Raw genomic sequence first — 19,299 nt, forward strand, 5'->3', positions numbered from 1 at the left:
TTGTGAAGTGATAGGCTACCGAATGTGAACAAAAGATTTGATATTAGACCAACACTAGTTTTAAAGGCTTCTTGCAGATGCTACAGAAAGATAAATAATAGCATATAACTTTCAGTCACGACAGACAGTGAGCATATAGTGCAGTTTTTAAAGCTTTAGCTGGCTTTCAGCATAATAGTTTGCAAAGCCAGGAGCTTTTCAGCACTTATATCTGTTTATTCAGCAATATTTCCTAGCAATTATTTTAGGCTGACCATTTAGTTTCATTTTACAGTCATAAAGCAGTCAGTAGCTGTAGCAGGGTATCAGTTCCATTCTATTTATTAAAACATTTCTCAAACAGTGTATAAACATGGAAAATTATGGTTGTGATTAGATCATAATTGTTGTCCTATCAAGATCTAATTACTTTTCTAAAAACAGTTTGCACAAATCATTTTCAAAGGATCGCCTTTATAAAATCCTACAAAACACTGACCAAGGAGAGCTAAATACCAGAACAGGAGTTCTTTTTCAAGGCAAAAATGAAATCAAACAAGTTGGCCAAGTTCCATCATAAGCCACCTTCAGAAATACCAGAGAGAGGCTTAAAATATTTTAAATAGAATATTTCCCCTCCCCCCCTTTTTATTGTTGTCCCTGAGCAGCATTATTACATTAAGAGCCATGCGACAGAAAGTCGTGGTGATGCAGAATAAATAACCATAATGTATCAAAAGCAGACAAAGGTGTGATTGATCTGTCTGGAATTGGCAGACTCTTTCGCTGTGTCAGGCTGTTTCTTTGATCAATGAAGGTATAGCCTCTGACCCTTAAAAAAAATCAATGAGATTGATTGAAAGGAGAGAGAGAACTATGAGAATGCAGGATAGCTTTAACCTTCACTGTCTAGAAAATTTTAAATATTCTGGTTTTGCAGGCATTGAACCTGCTATTTTGTATTTTCTTATTAAAATGCTTTGCTTTTCCTCAGCCTCTTGAAACCTCTTAAAACAAGGCTGTAGAAACTGTGTGTCCGAATGTTTCTCACAAACGTTTATCTTCAAATCACATTGTTAAGAAAACAGGAGGGTTTTTTCTATAGCAGAATTCTGTACATTCTGCTCCTGTTTGCAGTATGTACAGAATGCCTTTAATTTCCTTTTATAAACTCTGATTCTTATTTGACATATACGTATCCAAGAATCTGTGCTCAGAAAAATAGTTCAGATCATTTCGGAGACACTAGCCATCCGAATAAAGTTACTTGCATTGCCCTTTTTGCAGGATCAAGCCCACTGATGACTACAACAATAGTGTGAAACCAGCATGCAGGGGTGCCTTCTGGGAATAAGCAACATATTTTGGCGATCTTGTTCTACGTAATCTTGCATTTTTATCGATTTTATATATATCTCTATATACATGTATACCTAATTAGTAAGGAAAGAGTAAAAATGTCATACTGGAAAATTTATGAAGCGGGATTTTTAAAATAGTGCTTGGCTCTTTACGTCTTTCTTATTGAACAGACTGCAAATGCAAACTTGACTGTTTAGTCAAAAACAGTTTTATGAACAGTTGGAATTTCATTTTAGTACCAGGCCCTTTCTTCACATTGTGCTGATGATGTATTAAGCAGTAACACAAAGCAATTAGTGAAGTAAGTATAAAAAGTGTTCACGAATAGAAAAGTTAATTCGTTCATTATTTCATGCTTTTGAAGCTCAAGAAAACATAGGTCAAAAAAGAATAAATATCGTAGTGGTTAGTTTTCATAATTACTTTTTTAATTGAAAATGTCAGTGAAATCAAAGTCTACTGAATAGTACTCATATACTTTCAAAGTAATTCAGACTGCAATAATTTCTGCTGTCATATGCCTGTGTTTTAATAAAGGGCAGGTAAATTGACAAGTCAGCAAGGAGATGGTATAATAGCATTTCTCGAGTAAGAAAGAGCTTGCATAGGGCGAGGAGGATATTGCTGTTTCTCTGTATTTTTATTTGTGTGATTTCCTTTCTGTAATAGATTGTGTAGGCTATATATATTTTCTAATACTTCACGATCAGGCGGCAATTTCAGCTAAGCTACGAAAGGCACGGTTACTAAAAGATAAGGCAAAGTCTGGGTGTAGCATTTCTAAACAAGAAATTAAGAGGGTAGATTTTTGTGATAGATCTGGGACTAGACAGCTGTGGGATTTTTCTGAAGTGTTTATCCCCTTGCTGTTCATCAGTGAGGTGAGAAGGTATCATGGACAATCATGCAAAACTATGGCATATGCTTAGACACAGGTCGCTCTAACAATCTCATTCTTCTACGTCGTTTAAATGCTACCTTAAAGGAAGCTAAACCTTTTATTTTACTGGGTATCCCTTTCATGTGCACTGTGACGAAGGAACTTTTGCTCCTAGAAAAAGAAGAGGGATGAGGGTGTTACCTCCCAGGCGGAGCACACTGAGAATATGAAGATGAGAACTGTAAAATCACAATAACGTTTGATATCAGTGTATTTCTCCCTTCGTGTTAGACACGTTCTGATTTTGCTCCAATAGTATCTAATCCTTGTCATCGCATTCTCTTAACATTATTATTTGTTATTCCAGAGAATCCTTATCTTTCACACAAAGTTTGTATTAATATCGCAAATTACCTTACTCTTGCTGTCTAAGAAACAAAAGGCTCATCCTGTATTTGAATGGGTTTTGATATCTGATATCTACATCCAGCCTCACCTCTCCTCCCTCTCTGTCCATAAGTAATAATCCAGGGAACGCCTTTTTTTTTTTTCCTTTCTTTTTATTTTTGGGTGGTTTCAGCAATGGCTGCTACTCTCACTGTGTTCTTCATGTACACAAACTGCATCTTTCCAGTGTGGATGTGAATGCTGTCCCCTTGTGGATGCTGCTTACAGGCTTAACTGCTGCCTGCAAAGCTGAGCAGTACCCTTCCTCCAGTTTAAGGTGGTGACTGGTGCATTACATTCATTTAGCATTACTAAAGGACAGAATTAAGGTTCTTTTTGTATCTCATCCCACCATCAGCTAAATCTTTCCCAGAAAAGATGCAAAGCTGAGGTCATTTTTTTCCATCTGTGAGGGGTCAGTTACTGCAACAAAGTCAATCCTGGCTGAGGTATAAGCCTGTTAAAAAGTGCCTATGCTAGCAGCTGAATAATTTTCTAGACCAATTTTTTACATTTCTCCTAATGAAAACAGCTGGATCATTAAATCCAGCAATCGATCTCCAATTATAACCCGTCTTGGACAGCACGGTGCCCTGCCCTGGCAGGTGCCCTCCCCGCACCCAGACCCTCGGCCTCGGCCTCGCCCTCTGCCGTGAAACACCTATTTGCTGCCCCTGTCCCATATCCACTCCTAGCACCTCTAGGAGCACAAATTCCTCTCCAAAATATCATTGCCGTGGCACGGGGGCTAATTCTACTATTCGGCATCAACAGGGCTGTGGGGACTAAGGCTGCGCGTTCGGTCTCTCCAGCTGTAAAGCAGATCTATGGTTAAAAAAGGTGTGGTTCTGCTTGGAAACAGAGGCAGTGTGTGCAGACAGTGATGTAACTGGAAATGTAATGGGGTTTTCTTTCACTACTATTATTTGAGTCTATCAGCAGAATAAATCAAATCTAAGAGATGAAAATTCTGGTTACCTGCTACCTGAGAAACTGAGAGAGGGTTCTTTCCTCCTGAGAAACTGAGAGAGGGTATGTGACAATTGCTGGAGCATTTTTATGAAAAGCTTTTCGATCTTTTCAGGACCTGCACAGGAATAAAAAAAAAAGTTAAATGGATGACATTTAATCTTCATACAGCGAATAGTAATTACAGGCAAGATTTTAAAGTGGCTCTGCTCATATTCAAACCCGATGGTTCTTTTCTCCTTGCATCGCATGGGGATTTACTGTACTGTGGATGCAAAATGTAAATGATTGGGCAAGTCCGTGAAATTCAGACATGCATACAAAAATGTCTTTCCAACTTTTTCACACTTACCCTCAAACTGAAAATGGATTTTCCTAGTGGTTGCTTAACCAGAAATGAGTTGTTCCTAACTAGGTTGAGGGGAGTTCTATAATATTGGATTAGTGAAAGGAGTGAACGGCTCCAGTTTAATTCAACTAGTCTTCTATTTTTAATCTCCAAGGAAACAGCTGAGTTGAATGTTAATTAAACAGCAGTCTTTGATCCACCCAGCCACTCCCGGAGGCATAATAATAATATATAAGCGCACACGCAGCAAATATATAATAGGTACATTTAAAGGAGTGCATCTAACCTTGCCATATTCACATTTAAAACGTTTCTTGCTGACCCATTCTTATATTATTTAAATAGGGAAAGGGAAAAAGAGGGGAAAATGCTAAGTTAAACTTTGATGGTCTGAAAGGTAGGGCAGCGGAGCAAGTGTGACTTCCTATTTTGAGGATGTATAAGGGTTAATGATTAGAAGAGTGGAATCAGGAAAGACCTTAAGCCCAGATCTATGACAGTGGTAATTGAGCTGATTGATTACGACATCTCGTTTCAGACGACTATTGATTTAATCTAGTCTGCAGTCCCATTGGCCCCAGAGGTGCTCCCGAGTGAGGCTCAGCACTTGAACCTGGGTACTCTTCCCTACTCACCGTCTGGATATAAATTTCCAGAATCTGCAGCCATTTATAATTTTCACTCTTCGTTATGCTTTTATTCAAAAGCTTCTAATTTCAGCAGACTAATGTTTTTAACCATTGAGGGAGGCAGACGCAGGGAAAATGAGATGGCACAGACTGAAAAGGGTGGGTTTAAAAAAAAACAAACCCACAAGAGAGAGAGCTGGGGCTATGTGGCTAGTATTTGCATCTGTTGTTTCTGATTCGCAGAGCTAGCAAAGGCTGCTTTTGGAGGCAGTCCACAAAGCTGGGCTATCAGTAGGCAGTTTGCTGTACGCGCACGTTCAATTATTAAAATAGTAGACTTTTTTTCTGTCTGATAGCCATAGCGAGGTCATGACATTAATTTATCCAGGGTATTGTGGGTAACTATACAGAAAAAAAGCATAAAGGGCACAGATGCTGGAGCAGCAAAAAATGGATGGGTCTGAGCAAAAGGAGATTAAGAGGCGATGACCAATCTAATGTACGTATAGCAGTAAGAAGCCGGCATCCGTCACAGACTATTGATGGCAATAAGTATTTTAAGCCATGCTGTGCATGTGTTAATTTTTTTTTATACCTCAGTAAGTGCTAAGCTGAATGCTGTAATCCTGTATTTTTCAGTTTCCCAAATCTGATTTCGGTCTTGTTTTTGTTGTCTCATGCTTGGCGTTCTCCGCTCGCTCTCTGTCTCTGTCTGTGGGTGTGTGTCTGTCTCCGTCTCTCCCATTCTGCGAGATTACAAACTTAACTGTTTCCTAATTGTCTACTTTCCTCCGTCCTGTACCTAAGAAATTAATTACCATCACGACGACCGGTCATAAGCGCGTACGAACTGGGCTTAGGGCGTGTACCCCGGCGTTTTGGCTTCCTTTCTTTACTTCGGGGCTGCGCGGTGTTTTCTGTTGGACCTTTCCTGCAAGCGGATGCCCTTCACGTTTGCTGCCGCCGTAAGGTTGCCAAACGGCTACCTGAGCCGGGACTGCGGTGTAGCACTGCATCCTGGGACCTGCCTGCTCGGCTACGCCGAGAGTTTCTACGGTACCAGGCAGCTTTGAGAATTGGCTGGCGAATTGCGTATCACCTGTCCCCCCCTCTGGTAAATAATTTTTGTACCGCGAATCACAGTGGTGTGGTACTGTCTGGAAAAATAATTCCCAAATACTGTTGGCGTAAAAAGGGAAAAGCTGAAAGATTGTCAACACCGTAAGTCATTAAAGTCCCTTGCCTTAAGAACAAAGGAACAAGGTAAAAATGCACACAATAATTATGCTCTGTGGATTTTCGTAGCCTGTCAGACAACTTGTGCCTGTGTTTCAGTTAACAGCCTTTGTGCTTTGTTTTGTGTTGTGTATTTTATATAGGCGTCTTGAGTTTCTCTCTCTCTCTGTGTGTATTCGATGTACGTGTATGTGCGCAGACTGCTCTACCAACACGGAGCAAATACCATACAGATAAATACACAAGTGTAGCTCAAACATGCATTTTCAGTACTCGGTGTGGTGGTGCGGGTGTATTGCCATTGTTCTCTCGCAGTGCTCCCTCTGACGCAAGCAGCTCCTATTTTTTAATTTTATTTTTAATTAAGAAGTCTAAAATTAAAAAAAAAGGGAAAAAAATTACTTAGTCCAGTTAAATACTGATTGAAGTCCAGAAACTCACGATTTCAGCACAGTGAATGGTGATTCAGACCCTGGCAGTGTTTTGGCTATGAGACAATTCCTACTTATAAAGAGCACAATGAGTGTGGGGGGGAAAGATAGCATTAATTTTGAGGAAGATTAATATTAGCCTTTTTAATTGTCATTATTTTCTGAAGAAATGAATCCTTGTAGCTTTTGAGAGCTAGTATCCTTCCCACTGGTATTTATTCGAGCAAAGGAAAAAATGAAGAAGGCGTAGAATAAACTCCTAAGACTGTTCAAGAATTACTGGCATTATTTCTCTCTACATCACGTGTGAGCCTGGGTTGCCTGCTATTCCTGAGGCAGAGGATCGAGGATGAAAGTCTGTGTGTCAGAGCCTGTTTTCACAACTGCATTTGGAGATCTGTCTTATTGATTAGGAAAAAAAGGGGGTGGGAATAGGAGTGTGAGGTGAGGGGAGGACCGACTGACTACTGGCTTATTGCAGCTCAAGACATTTTCTTCCGGAAAGATGTCAAACAACTGAGACACAGCAACAGAGGAAGTAGAAAGGTGGAAAAATAAGAAGAGGGACCCTTTGGAAGAAATGAAGGCATTCCTTATGAGAGCCTTGAGGCTTTTTTTTCTTCTAACATCTGACCCACAAGGGCTAGAGTGACAGCGTCATGCAAATGCTGCAATCCAGCAGGTCTGAGAGAGGGTGGATGCTAGAGAGTGAGTTAATGTTAATGATGAGTGCAGTGAAAATACCAGCCGATACCACCCCCTCCACACACAACTGCTCTGAGTCAGCATCCGCTGCTTTGCCTTGCCTTTTCGTGCGTGTGTGTGTGTGTGTGTATGTGCGCGCGCATGTGTATGTGTGTGTGCGCGTGTGTGTGCTAGTGACTGTGTGTGTGCATGGAAGGTAAAGCCAGTCAGTCAGTGAGAAGCAAAGGTACGTTTGAGAGCAACTAAAATCTGACTGATTTCCATCTTCAGAGCATCAGATGTATTCCCTAAAGAGGATGGGTCTATGCGATGGGGGTGGTATAATTATGTTAATGTCATATTTATAGAGGGGAGAGATTTTTCATTCTAATTATTGATTTGAAAGCTGTGGTCAAAATTGTTTGTTAAATCATGATCAGCTTTATAAAAAGAAATTGAATGAAATCTAGGGACTGCTATACATATATATATCTCTCATATATATATTTTGTTTCGTTTAACTATTTTGTGTCTGAGGCATAACTGATTGAATGGTGCACAGTGACAAAGAAACGGCTCTTATATAATGTTGCATTATATCATCAGCTGAAATAATATTTTAAATAATCCAAAATGTTCTGAAATCTGAAGTGTCATTCTGCAGGGGAGGGTGAAGGGCAGGGGTGGGGGTGGGGGGCACTGGCAAATCTTTTCTTCAGCAGAGCGCTCTGTACAGCTTTCTTGTAAATGGATGATTCACCTGTTCGACCAGCAGAGATTCTAATTCTTCCCCCCCTCTTCTCTTTTTTTTCCTTTTTAAAGCTGAACGGCTTCCCGAGGAGCACTGAGTTTTCTATGCCAGATTCTGCTCCAGTGGCTAGGACCTTTATGGCTGCTGTTTCTTTTGCTCTGGGCTCTGATGGAGGAAAAAAAAAAAAAAAAAGCCACGGTGGATCCCGTCCCTAAAGTAGAAATTTTGTTTTTCGTTCTGCAAACAAGGCTAAAGATCGGAGGAGAATGAATGCGAAAGTAATTTGGGATTGTGGTCGTGCCATTAAAAGTGTTCGGCTTCAGAACGAAATTATTCGGGAAATCCGAGCATTTCTTCTTACTGTATCGACAGTATTTGAAAGTTATGTGTGCTTTGAGTAACCTGGTTCAAGTGACAACAATCTCTGCATGTCAATGTTTTCTACAGCTTATGGAGCGAAAGCTAGTTTTGCCATTGGAAAGGAAGAAGTTTTTACTAGCAGTCTGTAGAAGGATTAAATGTTTAACGTGGGGAAGAGGCAAAAAGTGAATACACGCCCAAAGGTTATCCTTGCATCGTGAATGGGTTTAAAGTACTCTGTAACCCAGGGCCCACCTGAACAGTAGGACTAAAAGTATAATGGGGAAATATTTCAATTAGAAGCCCCTTAACAAGCATTTAATCCTTCTTTCAGGCATTAAGGGAAATAGAATAAAATTGTTACTGTACAAATCTGCTGGAAGCAGGTTTTAACCCATTTTTAGACGCTTCCCTCTGATGCATTATAATATGGCTGCTTGTGAGACGAGGCAGTGAAGATTTTTTTCCTGTGTTCTTTGTTTTTTCTTTTCAAAAGTTAAGGACTATACTCAAGAAAAGTCTGTTCAGTCAGCTGATACATTGTTTGAATGTATGTATGTGTCTTGCCTGCTTATTTGATCTTTTCTGCCCCCTACTTGAAACTGTGGTTTGTTTATTTGGGGGGAAGGAGGGGTTGTTGATTTGGGGGGGACATTGTTTTTTGGGGTTGTTTTGGGTTTGTTTTTGTTTTTAACAATAGCAGTGAAAGTTTTACTGACAGCGATTATGACTACTAAACAATTCAGTTTATTGGAAGACGAATTCTACTGGATCATATCGGACTTTTCCTAGTCCCTGAGACCCTAACTTGTGAGGTTTTTTAGCAACAATCACAAGTCAGGCTCTTGGGACCTAGGCGGAGGGGAACCAGCAGCTTTGGACTGTGATTGTTTCTCTGCAGAATTTAGAGAACCAAAGGAGCTTCCCTTGTCTGGAAGGGAAAAAAGGAAAATATACCTATATCAATTGTTAAGCAGCAGAACTGTTCCTAAAAGAAAAAACCCTGTTATCCATTGTGCAACATTAGGATGTTATATATTTGTATGTTTAGAAAACTGGACTAGATGCCACGTAACATGTAGAATTAAAATTTAAACCGAATGCTAGTTTGCACCTCCAAAAAAAAAAAAAAACCAAACCTCAAAACAGATACTAAAATATACAAAAGGCTTTTGACCATAATATTATTAGTATAGACAATTCTGATAGATAATTACCACAAAGTATATTTTCAGCTATTGTTACAGCATTAATTAACTTTTAAAACATAAAGCATAAACACTGGTGTTTGAGGCCTAGAAAACATTCATTCTATTGTTGTTTGAATAATGATTTCAGTCTACAGGAAAACTATTGCTTAGCTTTTCCTGTAACATGGGACAAAGATTATTTTGTAGTTAGTTGCCATCATTTTTCTTTGTCTAAGTGAGACTACAATATGGCATTTAAAATATTCTCTCATTTAATTTACATTTTAATCCGATAGAGAATATTGGTGTAAAAATCATACTACAGCATTAAAATCACTTTGCACACAGAATCACGTTTCTTGTACCTGTTCATTTTAAACTGAGCCGGCAGTACTCTAAGCACGAGACTCAACTTCTCGCCTCTCCATCACTTTTTGCATTTTTCCCCCTCTGACAAAAATCAGAGTAAGCTTTAGGTTGTCCCTCATGCGTTAAGTACTTCACCGACTTTGCATAAGGAGATTCACAAGCACACAAGTTATTATGCACTGTTCATTAGTCTTGAACATTCGATCTACAACACATAATTTGATTTGTATTTCTTAATATTTTATAGGTGGGTTAGTTCTGAGTCATTTTTCTCTGTTTCCTGTGTCTAACCCAAGATGCTGCAGGACCTTGTTGATACATCAGACTTCACTGAGACAAAGGCTTCACACAGATCAGGCATCTAAACTATTTGTTCATTTCAGAAGTGGTATTTTGGCTGCAGTATATTTTTTCCACTTGTGTGGGAGGAATTGTGTTTTATTGTAAACATCTACACTATTGTTAAAATAAATTGTTCTTATCTGTTAGTATAATACTTTTTCTTGTTGTCTTGTTTTCTTAAGAGACAGAAACTATGCGCTGTACGTAGTTTTCTAGTTGCTCAAGATATAATTAGTCTTTAAATAGTCATAAAAATATTGCCTTAGCAATTACAATGATGATACAGTTCCTGTAAATATGTAATTCTTTTCTTCGTAAACTGTCAATCCCGCACGCTAAGAACACTCAGAAGAGCTACTTGCAAACATTCAGACACAGAGGTAATTTTTTGACACAGACGTGTTATTCAACGTTGACTTCTATTTAGGCAGTATTAGAAAAGTAGATCTGAATCTGTATAGAAGAGACAGACGTACCCAGCTAGGTGCTACACTCATGAAGCACTTCAGTAGCAACTGACGTGTGCTATGAACAACACTTTTCAGTACTGAAAACAGTCTATGTTTAAGATACTGATCAGGTGAGCAGGTATTCTGTTCATTCAAGCTATATAATGAGATAAAACTATATTGTGTGTAGATATATGCACATCAATATACAATTTAAATTATGCATAGTATTTATCAAAATAAAAATCCTTATAGGTTTAATCAGATATACGATGCACACGTCTGTACATTAATTTTCATTGCATTTATTTGTGAATCAGCAAGATTTACTTGAATGTGGATGGTTCACATTCAGCACTCTGAATTCATTTGGCATTTAATACTGTACGTACAATGAAGGTGAAACCATAGTGTGAAACTGCCTGTCAGCCTGAAGATTTCAAGTATGCCCTGCTCTGCAGTGAGCGTGAGAAGAAGAGGAATCATTAGAAACCCCTACCTGGCTTATTTGGTGCTACAGCAAAAGCCGTAAATATGCAGTACTGCATTACTGCTTGCATTGGGATAACTCCAGTGGCTCTTCTCTTGCCCATCGTACTCACTGCTGCCCCTTGCCACAGCCATGAAAAAGTTGGTCCACTGCCTTCCTTTTTCCCTCCTCCCTCTTCGTCCCTAGTTTCAACACAGCCAAACCAACCTCTGGTACACATTGAGCTCCTTGTGGTGGGGCAGAGGCGGATGGAGGGGAGGGAGAATCCCGGTCTTCACTCGAGCAGAATTCCCGCCAAAATCAACAAGATGTTTCCCTGTCCTGGGACTACGTGACAATGCCTACAGACACCATGCAGAAAGCAGTCTTATTTACACATTGACAGTACACGAAAGCTGTCTCTATTAGCACAAATAAATAGAAAGCACCATCTTCAGTATTCTATGTTTAGATGTATGTACAGAATTTCAATATATTCTCATTTCTATATGACTTTGTGTTGTTTCAGTCCAAAATGCTTTTAAATGCTATTTAATATGTGATTTCGGAGTAATCAGCTTGTGCTACAACAAAAACAAAAAACCAAAACACAAGCTCTTGCAATGGGGGAGGAAGAGAGAGAGAGAGAGAGTGAAAATGATGTGTGGTGCATACAAAAAAGGAATGATATTAACAATTCGATGAATTCCTAGTTGGTAGACCAGACTGAGCCAGACGCATATATTAACGGCTGTCTGCTGCTGATGTGAGCCTGCTCAATGCGGTGGAAATGAAGGATCACCTAGTCTCTGACACCAGCTTATTTGTACGTTTTAATTTTAAAAGGGAAAATCACTGTTTTACATAAACATCTTAACCCCTGCATGATTTTCTTTCTTTTTTCCTCCCTCATATTGTTTGCTAATTTACTGTCAACGTAAAGTGCTGTTTAGCTACAGCCCAACAAAACATCAGTCAAAAAGCAGAGGGAAGTATTAGCTTCTCTTCTGTCTGCCATGTACAATTGGGTTATTATTATGATAATTGTCTACTTTAATTTTTCGTCTTCATGGGAGATGCAACAATTTTCCAGAGCTTCATTTTTGTAGCATTTTAAGTTTCAACAAGATACCATTTAATTTTAAACCTAAACCCCCAAAAATGCTTATAGCTCAAGCTGGGGTGATTTGATCAATTCTTTTCATTAACCTGAAGGTCTTTAGCACCTTAATATAATTTTACATATATGGGACAGGGTTTCTTTTCAAACCATATAAATAGTAGGATCCATTAATACTGTGCTGAAGACTGTTACATGAGTCAGGGGAATTCCAATCCAAGTTAATTACTGTTGGAATTAGAGGAAAGAATATTTTACTCGAAGTTGTATAACAAGAATCTACAATTATCACATTTCGGGGCATTGCTCTATTCATTTGATGAAAAATGTCAATGAAGTTTAACAGAAGATGTTATGCATTTCCATGGGTAATGAAAATCGGCACATTCACGATTAGCTAACACAACATTTTCAGTGTGTTAATATGCAGTGCAGCAAAAATTTCTGTAGGCAGTAAATGTAGCCATCATTTTGATTTGCCCATATGATGATTATGCTCAATTCCTGACTGGGTACTTAATTTCACACTGAAAAGCAGTCGTCTCCTCTTAGGAACCGGCTGTAGCCTACAAAAAAAAAGAAAGACCGACTGCTGCCTGAGGTCTATAGCTAGCTAGGTAGGCAGACACATGTAATAGAAAAAAAAAAAGCTGGGATCCTATAAAGATGCTAGCTGAAACTATATCGCTCGGTTAAAAGTAGATTTATTTTGTTATGTTCATTTGAAGTACTTTTGTCCAAACAATGTATCTGAGACATTCATCCCCTTAAATTTTTTCATTGTTTGATGATTACAATAAGCATCTTCAGGGTTTGTTGGATGCTGCGTCGTTCCATTCCTTGGCAACACTAGAGTTATTCTTACCTGGTGAGTTAAATTCTGACCAGAATCTAGATATATTAATTTGTGTGCAACGCTATGTTTTACTCGCAGTGCCTGAGTAGCAACAAGTGGATGGACTATGGAAGTCTTAGAGAGTAAGTGAACGTAAGATTATTAAGATCAACACTGATAGAATTATTTCATCTTTATAAACATCTTTAACCTATTAAGTAGGATTTAAAATTAATCACACCATGATCCAGTCGATTATAGAATAAAGTTTATCTGGTAGGTTTTCAGGATTGCAATCTTTATTCCTGTTCCTGCTTATTTAGGAGTTAAGGATTAGTCGTAATTGTACGATAAACTAGATACAGTAATGATAGTTTGAACAATATGAGTATCCTATAGGGAAAAAGGCAGATAATATTCTGTACTTTTCTTCTACTTGTTAGCTGTTACAACGGGGCTGTGATCCTCTACAAGGAGCATATTCATTTATTTAAATGACCAAGCAAATCAACAAGGTTGTGCTGAGTAGTTTAGGGCTGGTAATTTTGGTTTTGGTTTTGGGTGGTTTTCTTCCACCAACCCCCCCTCCCCCCAACTTCTTTTCTCGGATGTGTGCGTGTCATGCATGGGAAGGTATGAAGGAAAAACAGCTATTCAGCAGAGATACGTCCCACCCCTTTAATTAAGCTTTTCCTGGACTATGTAAAACCACTGGCAATGTGTAAATTCCATTTGTGTTTTTTTTAATTTTAACAGATTCCTAAGTATTATATTAAGATACCTCAGTGATGAAATACAAATGAAAATAGTTGCACTAGTAAGTCACTGGATGCTGAAAGGGTTGGATGGCATCGGCACGGAGCCAACTGGAAGATTTTTTTTTTCATTTAATTCCTTTCACCTAGTAGGCTCCTTAAGCATTAGGCAGAACCCAGTATGTGGCTAAGTTATTGCTCTAGTGTTCATCACACAAAAAGCACAGTCTTAGCATTTGTAAATTTTCTTCAGGGAGGTTTCTAATCTAGACAGCATTTGCGTTTGGGGATTACACCACAGTCTGTTCCCCACCACCTCCCCCTCTAACATGTAGCCCTTTCAACTTCTTCAAAGAAGTGGGGGAAAGTAGGTTCTTTTATTAATAGCAGAAAACAAACCGACTGCTGGACTTCCGTGGCAGAGCTCACATAATGCGGCAGGGTGGGAACTGTAACAAAGAATGCTTGAATGCACTAAACGTATAGTGAAACCCCATTTACATTCACTGATGGAGCTTAAAGTACAATAAGTGAGAAGTTTAAAGTAGAAATAAGCAGGGCCATGAAAAGACTTCAGTGAAGGTAGATACTTCTTGAAAAGTTTAGCACAGGATTTAATTTCAAACTCAAGTCTTTCCTAGCAGAATGCATTTCTTCATAATACATCCCTTTACTCAAAGCATCTCCATCAGATGAAGGTAAATCAGATGAAGAGAGTATCTTCAATGCATAAAGAAGTAGATTCTGTTTATCCGATTTATACACTGATTTTCATACAAGTGAGACAGTTAGCAGTGGAAAAGTCTTCATGGTTCAACTGTCTGTTCCTCTGCACTCTCTCTCCTCTGCAAACTGCCTTTGATGTGAAAGACACAACTCTGTGTCTAGAAATAAGTTTGATTGTGGGATCGTCCCATGATTTATAGTTCTCTCTACTTCTAAAATTTATGTGTGCGTGTTGGTATAACTGCACCGGAGAACTGGACGAATTAGTTGGTTTTTTCTGCTAACGGTTATTCTGTGAAATAGAATGACAGTATTACCAGGGAGTAGCTGTCGCCTCTCACCTTCTCTTCTCTTCCACCATGGTAATCATCTCTTTGCTTCAGCCCCTTCCACAGCCCCACTGTAAGGCCCTGCAAGATGCCAGCTTCATTCTCCTAAGAGTCTGAATTAGCCTTGCTCCCACTTTTTGCATTTGTCTCCATGGTGGTTCTTCATCCTGAACATGAAGGACATATAAATTGGTCCTACCTGTAACTTTTTGCAGAATCTGCATCCCCTCCCTCAGCCCTATTCAGAAACCACCAGTTGTCAGAGGTTATGTATTAGGTTGCTAGTTACAATTTTCCAGATAAAGCTCTTCTTCTTGTTTGTTTTCTTCTGAAGAATGGCATGATAGCCCTGATCGCCGCACAGTTGGAACAGAGGATCATTTGTGGAACATCAGATTTAATAACTGTGATTTGGGGGGGGTGGGAGGGTTACGGAATAACTTTCTGCTGCTCTCTTCAGCAGAAGTAGTTTCTGCTAGTGATGTGCATGAAAAATTTGCTACCAGCATTCCGTCAGATTCACATTTCCAGAAGTTTTGACGATCGGTCCTTATCCTCGAGGCGCCTAGTTGTGCCTTGGCATACAGCAGGCAGGCAGGCAGGCAGTTCTGCTCCACAGACCCTCGCCGCAGCCTTGCGGTGCCTGCCCTCACGCAGGCAGCCGGCGCGAGCCTAATCCGGGTGCAGCGCTGGCTGTGCACAGCACCTTACCCTCCGGATCCGCGCGGGCATCAGCTTTTAGCGAGCCTGGTGTGCGAAATGGCTGGTGCAGCCATTTTGTGGTGGGATTTACAGCTTTTCACTGCAAGTGGAGGGTTCATCTCTCTGTTGGGAAGATTTCTCACAAGACTGAGGATACACAGTGCTTATAGCTCCTGCTCATGTATTTATATACACACACTGGAGTATCCAGGGAGTTAGATTTACTGTTACATTTTAAATAAACCTAGAAGACTGTGCTTTTCTGGTGTTTATTATGTCAGCACAGTATTTTGGATATTCATTCTCAAACTTATGCCTCTTTCTGAAATAGATGAGTATGGTCAAAATATTGATGTTTTAGGAGTCATTGGGGCACCAGTTCTAAAACAATGGCTGGATGTTTAAAAGCGAAACGGGTTACCAATGCAATGTTGGAAACCTCTCCCGACTGACTCAGAAGGTTAGATTTCTTGTGGGTGTTGCCGGTATCTGAGTATTGAGCTTTGGTAGGCTTTTATGAGTTAATAAATTCCAAAGGCTGCAGTTTGGCTTTCTGAAATTTGGTAATCATTCCCTAAATCCTAGTGGGAAATCAAAATTACTACATGTAATAACTAACACTATTTAAAACCCTTCAAATGTTTCCAAACTGCTGCCTACGCGCTCTTCTTTCCTGCATTGGTGGCTAAAGATTTAGGGTCACTTCCTGGCACCCAGCGCGAACGCAGACAAGTCCCTTGAGCTCCCTTTCAGTGGGTCAGCCTTCACTTTCCTTCCCTGACACTTGCCCTGTGTTGGCCAGGCAGACTGTGGGCTCTTTTGCGTGGGGACTGCCACTCGCTAACTGGGAGCACAGTAACCGGCACGGTGGGACTTTGACTTTGGTTAGAGCTCTGAGGCCGCAGTATAATGCGAATAGCAAGCATTCAGTGGTCAGTAGGAGGTCATGATTTACTGCGGTGGTGTGAGGGCGCATTTCATACTTTTCTTTTACAGCCCTCCTTCTGCTATTTGTTCTTCGGTTGTTCACAGTGACTTACTGCTGTGCCTGGGAAGAGAGAGGAGCCCATCTGAACAAGCTATGGGATCTCACATCCCAGCGTTCATCTAGTCTCCATCGAGACTCTTCAACTTTGTTTTGGCATCCACATTTACTTTTTTTCAGATTAATATTTTTAATGGTCCCAATGATCTTCTGCAATAGCTACTAAGAAAAAAAACCATGTTAAGAGGTAGCTCCAAAGAGAGTCCCAGGGGTCAGCGTTTTTCTATAAAGCAGTCCTATGTGTGTCTCAATACTGTATGATTTTACTGTGGCCAAAAAAACCCTTCGGATGGCATCCAGCTCAGATTATTAAGTGACGGCAGAACTTAACATCTCCAGTAGTCTTCCCAGAGGACTTGCGGACTCTCCTGTCCTGTGGTAAAACCTGTGGCTGGATGACATCCTCTACCCTCTCTGCTTCTGGGTACCATCTGCAGTTCACTGAACAAGGAAACATGGTACCACCCAAGGCTTGCACCTTACATGCACTAGGCCAGGAAGACAGCCAGACATCTCCTCTTTCTTTCCTTCCCTCCTTTTCCCTCCCCCTTACCTCTTCTCTTGCTCTCCTCCCTTGTGTCTCCCACACATAGCAGAAATATCACATGTCTGCTGCCAAGGCAAACTCGATCATCTAGTCTGACTTCCTCCATAAAACATGCCAAAGCATTGACCAAGCAACTCCCACATCAACACCAACAATTTCTGTTTGGTTAGCGTGTATATTTAGGATTTGGGATGGCAGAGAATCCATAATAACCCCAGGACCAGTGTCCCAGTAGTCTATTACATCACCATTAAAAACATAGGCTGTTAGTAAAAACTGGAATTTGTCTAGCATCAGCTTCCAGCTACTGAAACTGTTCCTGACAATTTAAATGGTCATTTGCTTTCACCTCTTAACATTTTTCATTGAAAAACTAATGAGATTGTCTTCACTGACTTACTGTAAGTTAGGTTTTTGGGAAGATCGCATCATGTTGCTTGCTCTTGTTTGAACCCTTCCCATTTTGTCAATATCCTCTGCAAATACTAATACCAGAACGAGCGATCTGATGTCAGGAATGGTATTATTAGTTGTGCTAGTAATTCCTCTTTTCTTTTGTTTGACTTATATATCTTGTTTATTCTCTCCTTCACTCCACTATACTGAGACCACAAGTATAGCTGAAGGGATAGAGAGAAATAGATTTGAACAAGGCTTGTCTGAGCTGCTTGAAGGTGCCTAATTCCAGCTAAAACTAGTAGGAGTTTAGCACCTAAACTGTTAAGTACTTCTGTTTCCTTTATGCAAGCAAAACCTTATGTCAAGGGGAGAAATAACAGAATTAGCTCATCAGTGTTTGATTAAATATTAGCCAGGTAATTTTTAACCTCCATTAATCTGTTTATTGAATAAATTGTGTTTGATTTCAGAAGGAAATGACAGCAGCTGTATTATTCTTACTATTTGAAAACTTACTTGGTTTCAGCATCGTCTGTGCTTCTAGTATACTCGAGTTACAGAAATAGATCCTACAGATAGATCCTACAGATGGATTAAAACATACCCATGTGTTGAAACCAGGCAGTCAGTCTCACATTTTACAGGTATTCATCCAAACAGCTAGGATACAGCTAGCTAAAGGATTATTTTTAATGTGTTTCTCCGAAGTTCTGTAACCTACTCCCTTCACAAGGCTTATTTGTCTGATCTCTGTAAATCTTCAAGCCTATATGTTTTATCATTTTTCTATCAAGGGTTTGGGGAGGAGGGGTGTGGGAAGACTGATCTTAGATAAGCAATGCAAGTTGGTTAAGAAAGGAGATGGCTGTCATCTGTAGCCTTTCCAGACACAGCAGTACAGTTCCAGACAGTCACCTGAGTATTATTGCTTTGTCTCAACTATAAATCACAGTCTGGTAATGGCCGAGGCTGACACCTTGACATTTTCAAGAAGAGTAAAAGACCTGATTTGAATGGAAATCAATTTCATTTCACAAATCTTGGGATACTACTCCAAACCTGGTCTTGTTCTTTTTTGTGTCTTATTCAGAATTTCCATGATCTTGATAAAGGATTAGTTGTGTTATACGATGACTTTCGTTTCCTACGTACAGTTTAAAATTACAGAGATATGCGTGTGTTAGGAGTGCATCACGGGACCTGGTTCCACAGAGGTGTGGGAAAGAAACTCTCTTTTCTGACAGCCTGTTGAAGGTGATGGGCACAGCTCCTTCTGCTGACGGTGCAATTTTAACTACCTTACCTTTTTACCACCTCCACAGACAGTAGCTAGCCTGCACTGGAAGGAAGGAAAGGCACGGCTCAGAGCGGGTGATCTCACAGCCCTGCTCCCCTGGACGTGAATGCCTGTGGGGTGCTCCAAAAGCGTGGCATGCCGGTACACCAGGACTTCCCATTGCGCAATAGATTTTGTAACTGCCTCTCTGAACCCAAAACGGCCCAGAACTTCTAAAAATCTCTGCTGCACTTTTTGCTATTTGAATACAGAAAAAGAAAGCCCATGCGAATGGAATTAAAGTTGTTTTTTCTGTTTTCTTTTTTTTTCTTTTGCCTGATCTGTAAGAATGTACTGTAAAGGCAAGCTATTCCCCATTCAAGGAGGGAGGGGAATGAGCTTAGCGACTGTAGCACCCACAGTACTGTCGCACTAACAAGCGTAAGTAAATACAATCCAAACCTTGCATTGCTCCAGCTGTCTGACATGTAGCACAACAGCTCTTCTGGAGGAAGGCTGGCTGTGGGAGCAGCTCCCTCGTGTCGCAGATGAGGTGGTGCACGTAACCACTGCCCCAGCTGAAGGCTTTGAGGTGGCATCAGCCCTTCAGCGGCTGAAGGTCGAAAAACGACCCTGAAATATTCTTTCCAATTGTTGCATGAGGAGCTA

At 40.1% G+C, this 19,299-nt stretch overlaps 1 long non-coding RNA gene across 6 annotated transcripts in view; it reads left to right on the top strand.

Annotated features, from left to right (window-relative positions):
• LOC142416766 (uncharacterized) overlaps nt 1-19,299 on the top strand; it is a 289,637-nt gene that overhangs the window by 232,478 nt on the left and 37,860 nt on the right. The window contains exons 7-8 of one of the 6 annotated variants that reach the window (XR_012777823.1): nt 7,789-7,995; nt 9,884-10,108. The exons of 4 other annotated variants lie outside the window; for them this stretch is intronic. This is a non-coding gene — a long non-coding RNA (uncharacterized LOC142416766). Of the gene's footprint in view, nt 1-7,788; nt 7,996-9,883; nt 10,109-19,299 lie in introns of those variants that run through there. One more of the 6 variants, XR_012777826.1, reaches the window with a different exon arrangement.

The sequence above is a fragment of the Mycteria americana genome, chromosome 1, assembly GCF_035582795.1.
Source record: "Mycteria americana isolate JAX WOST 10 ecotype Jacksonville Zoo and Gardens chromosome 1, USCA_MyAme_1.0, whole genome shotgun sequence".
In the NCBI taxonomy this organism is placed as follows: Eukaryota; Metazoa; Chordata; class Aves; order Ciconiiformes; family Ciconiidae; genus Mycteria; species Mycteria americana.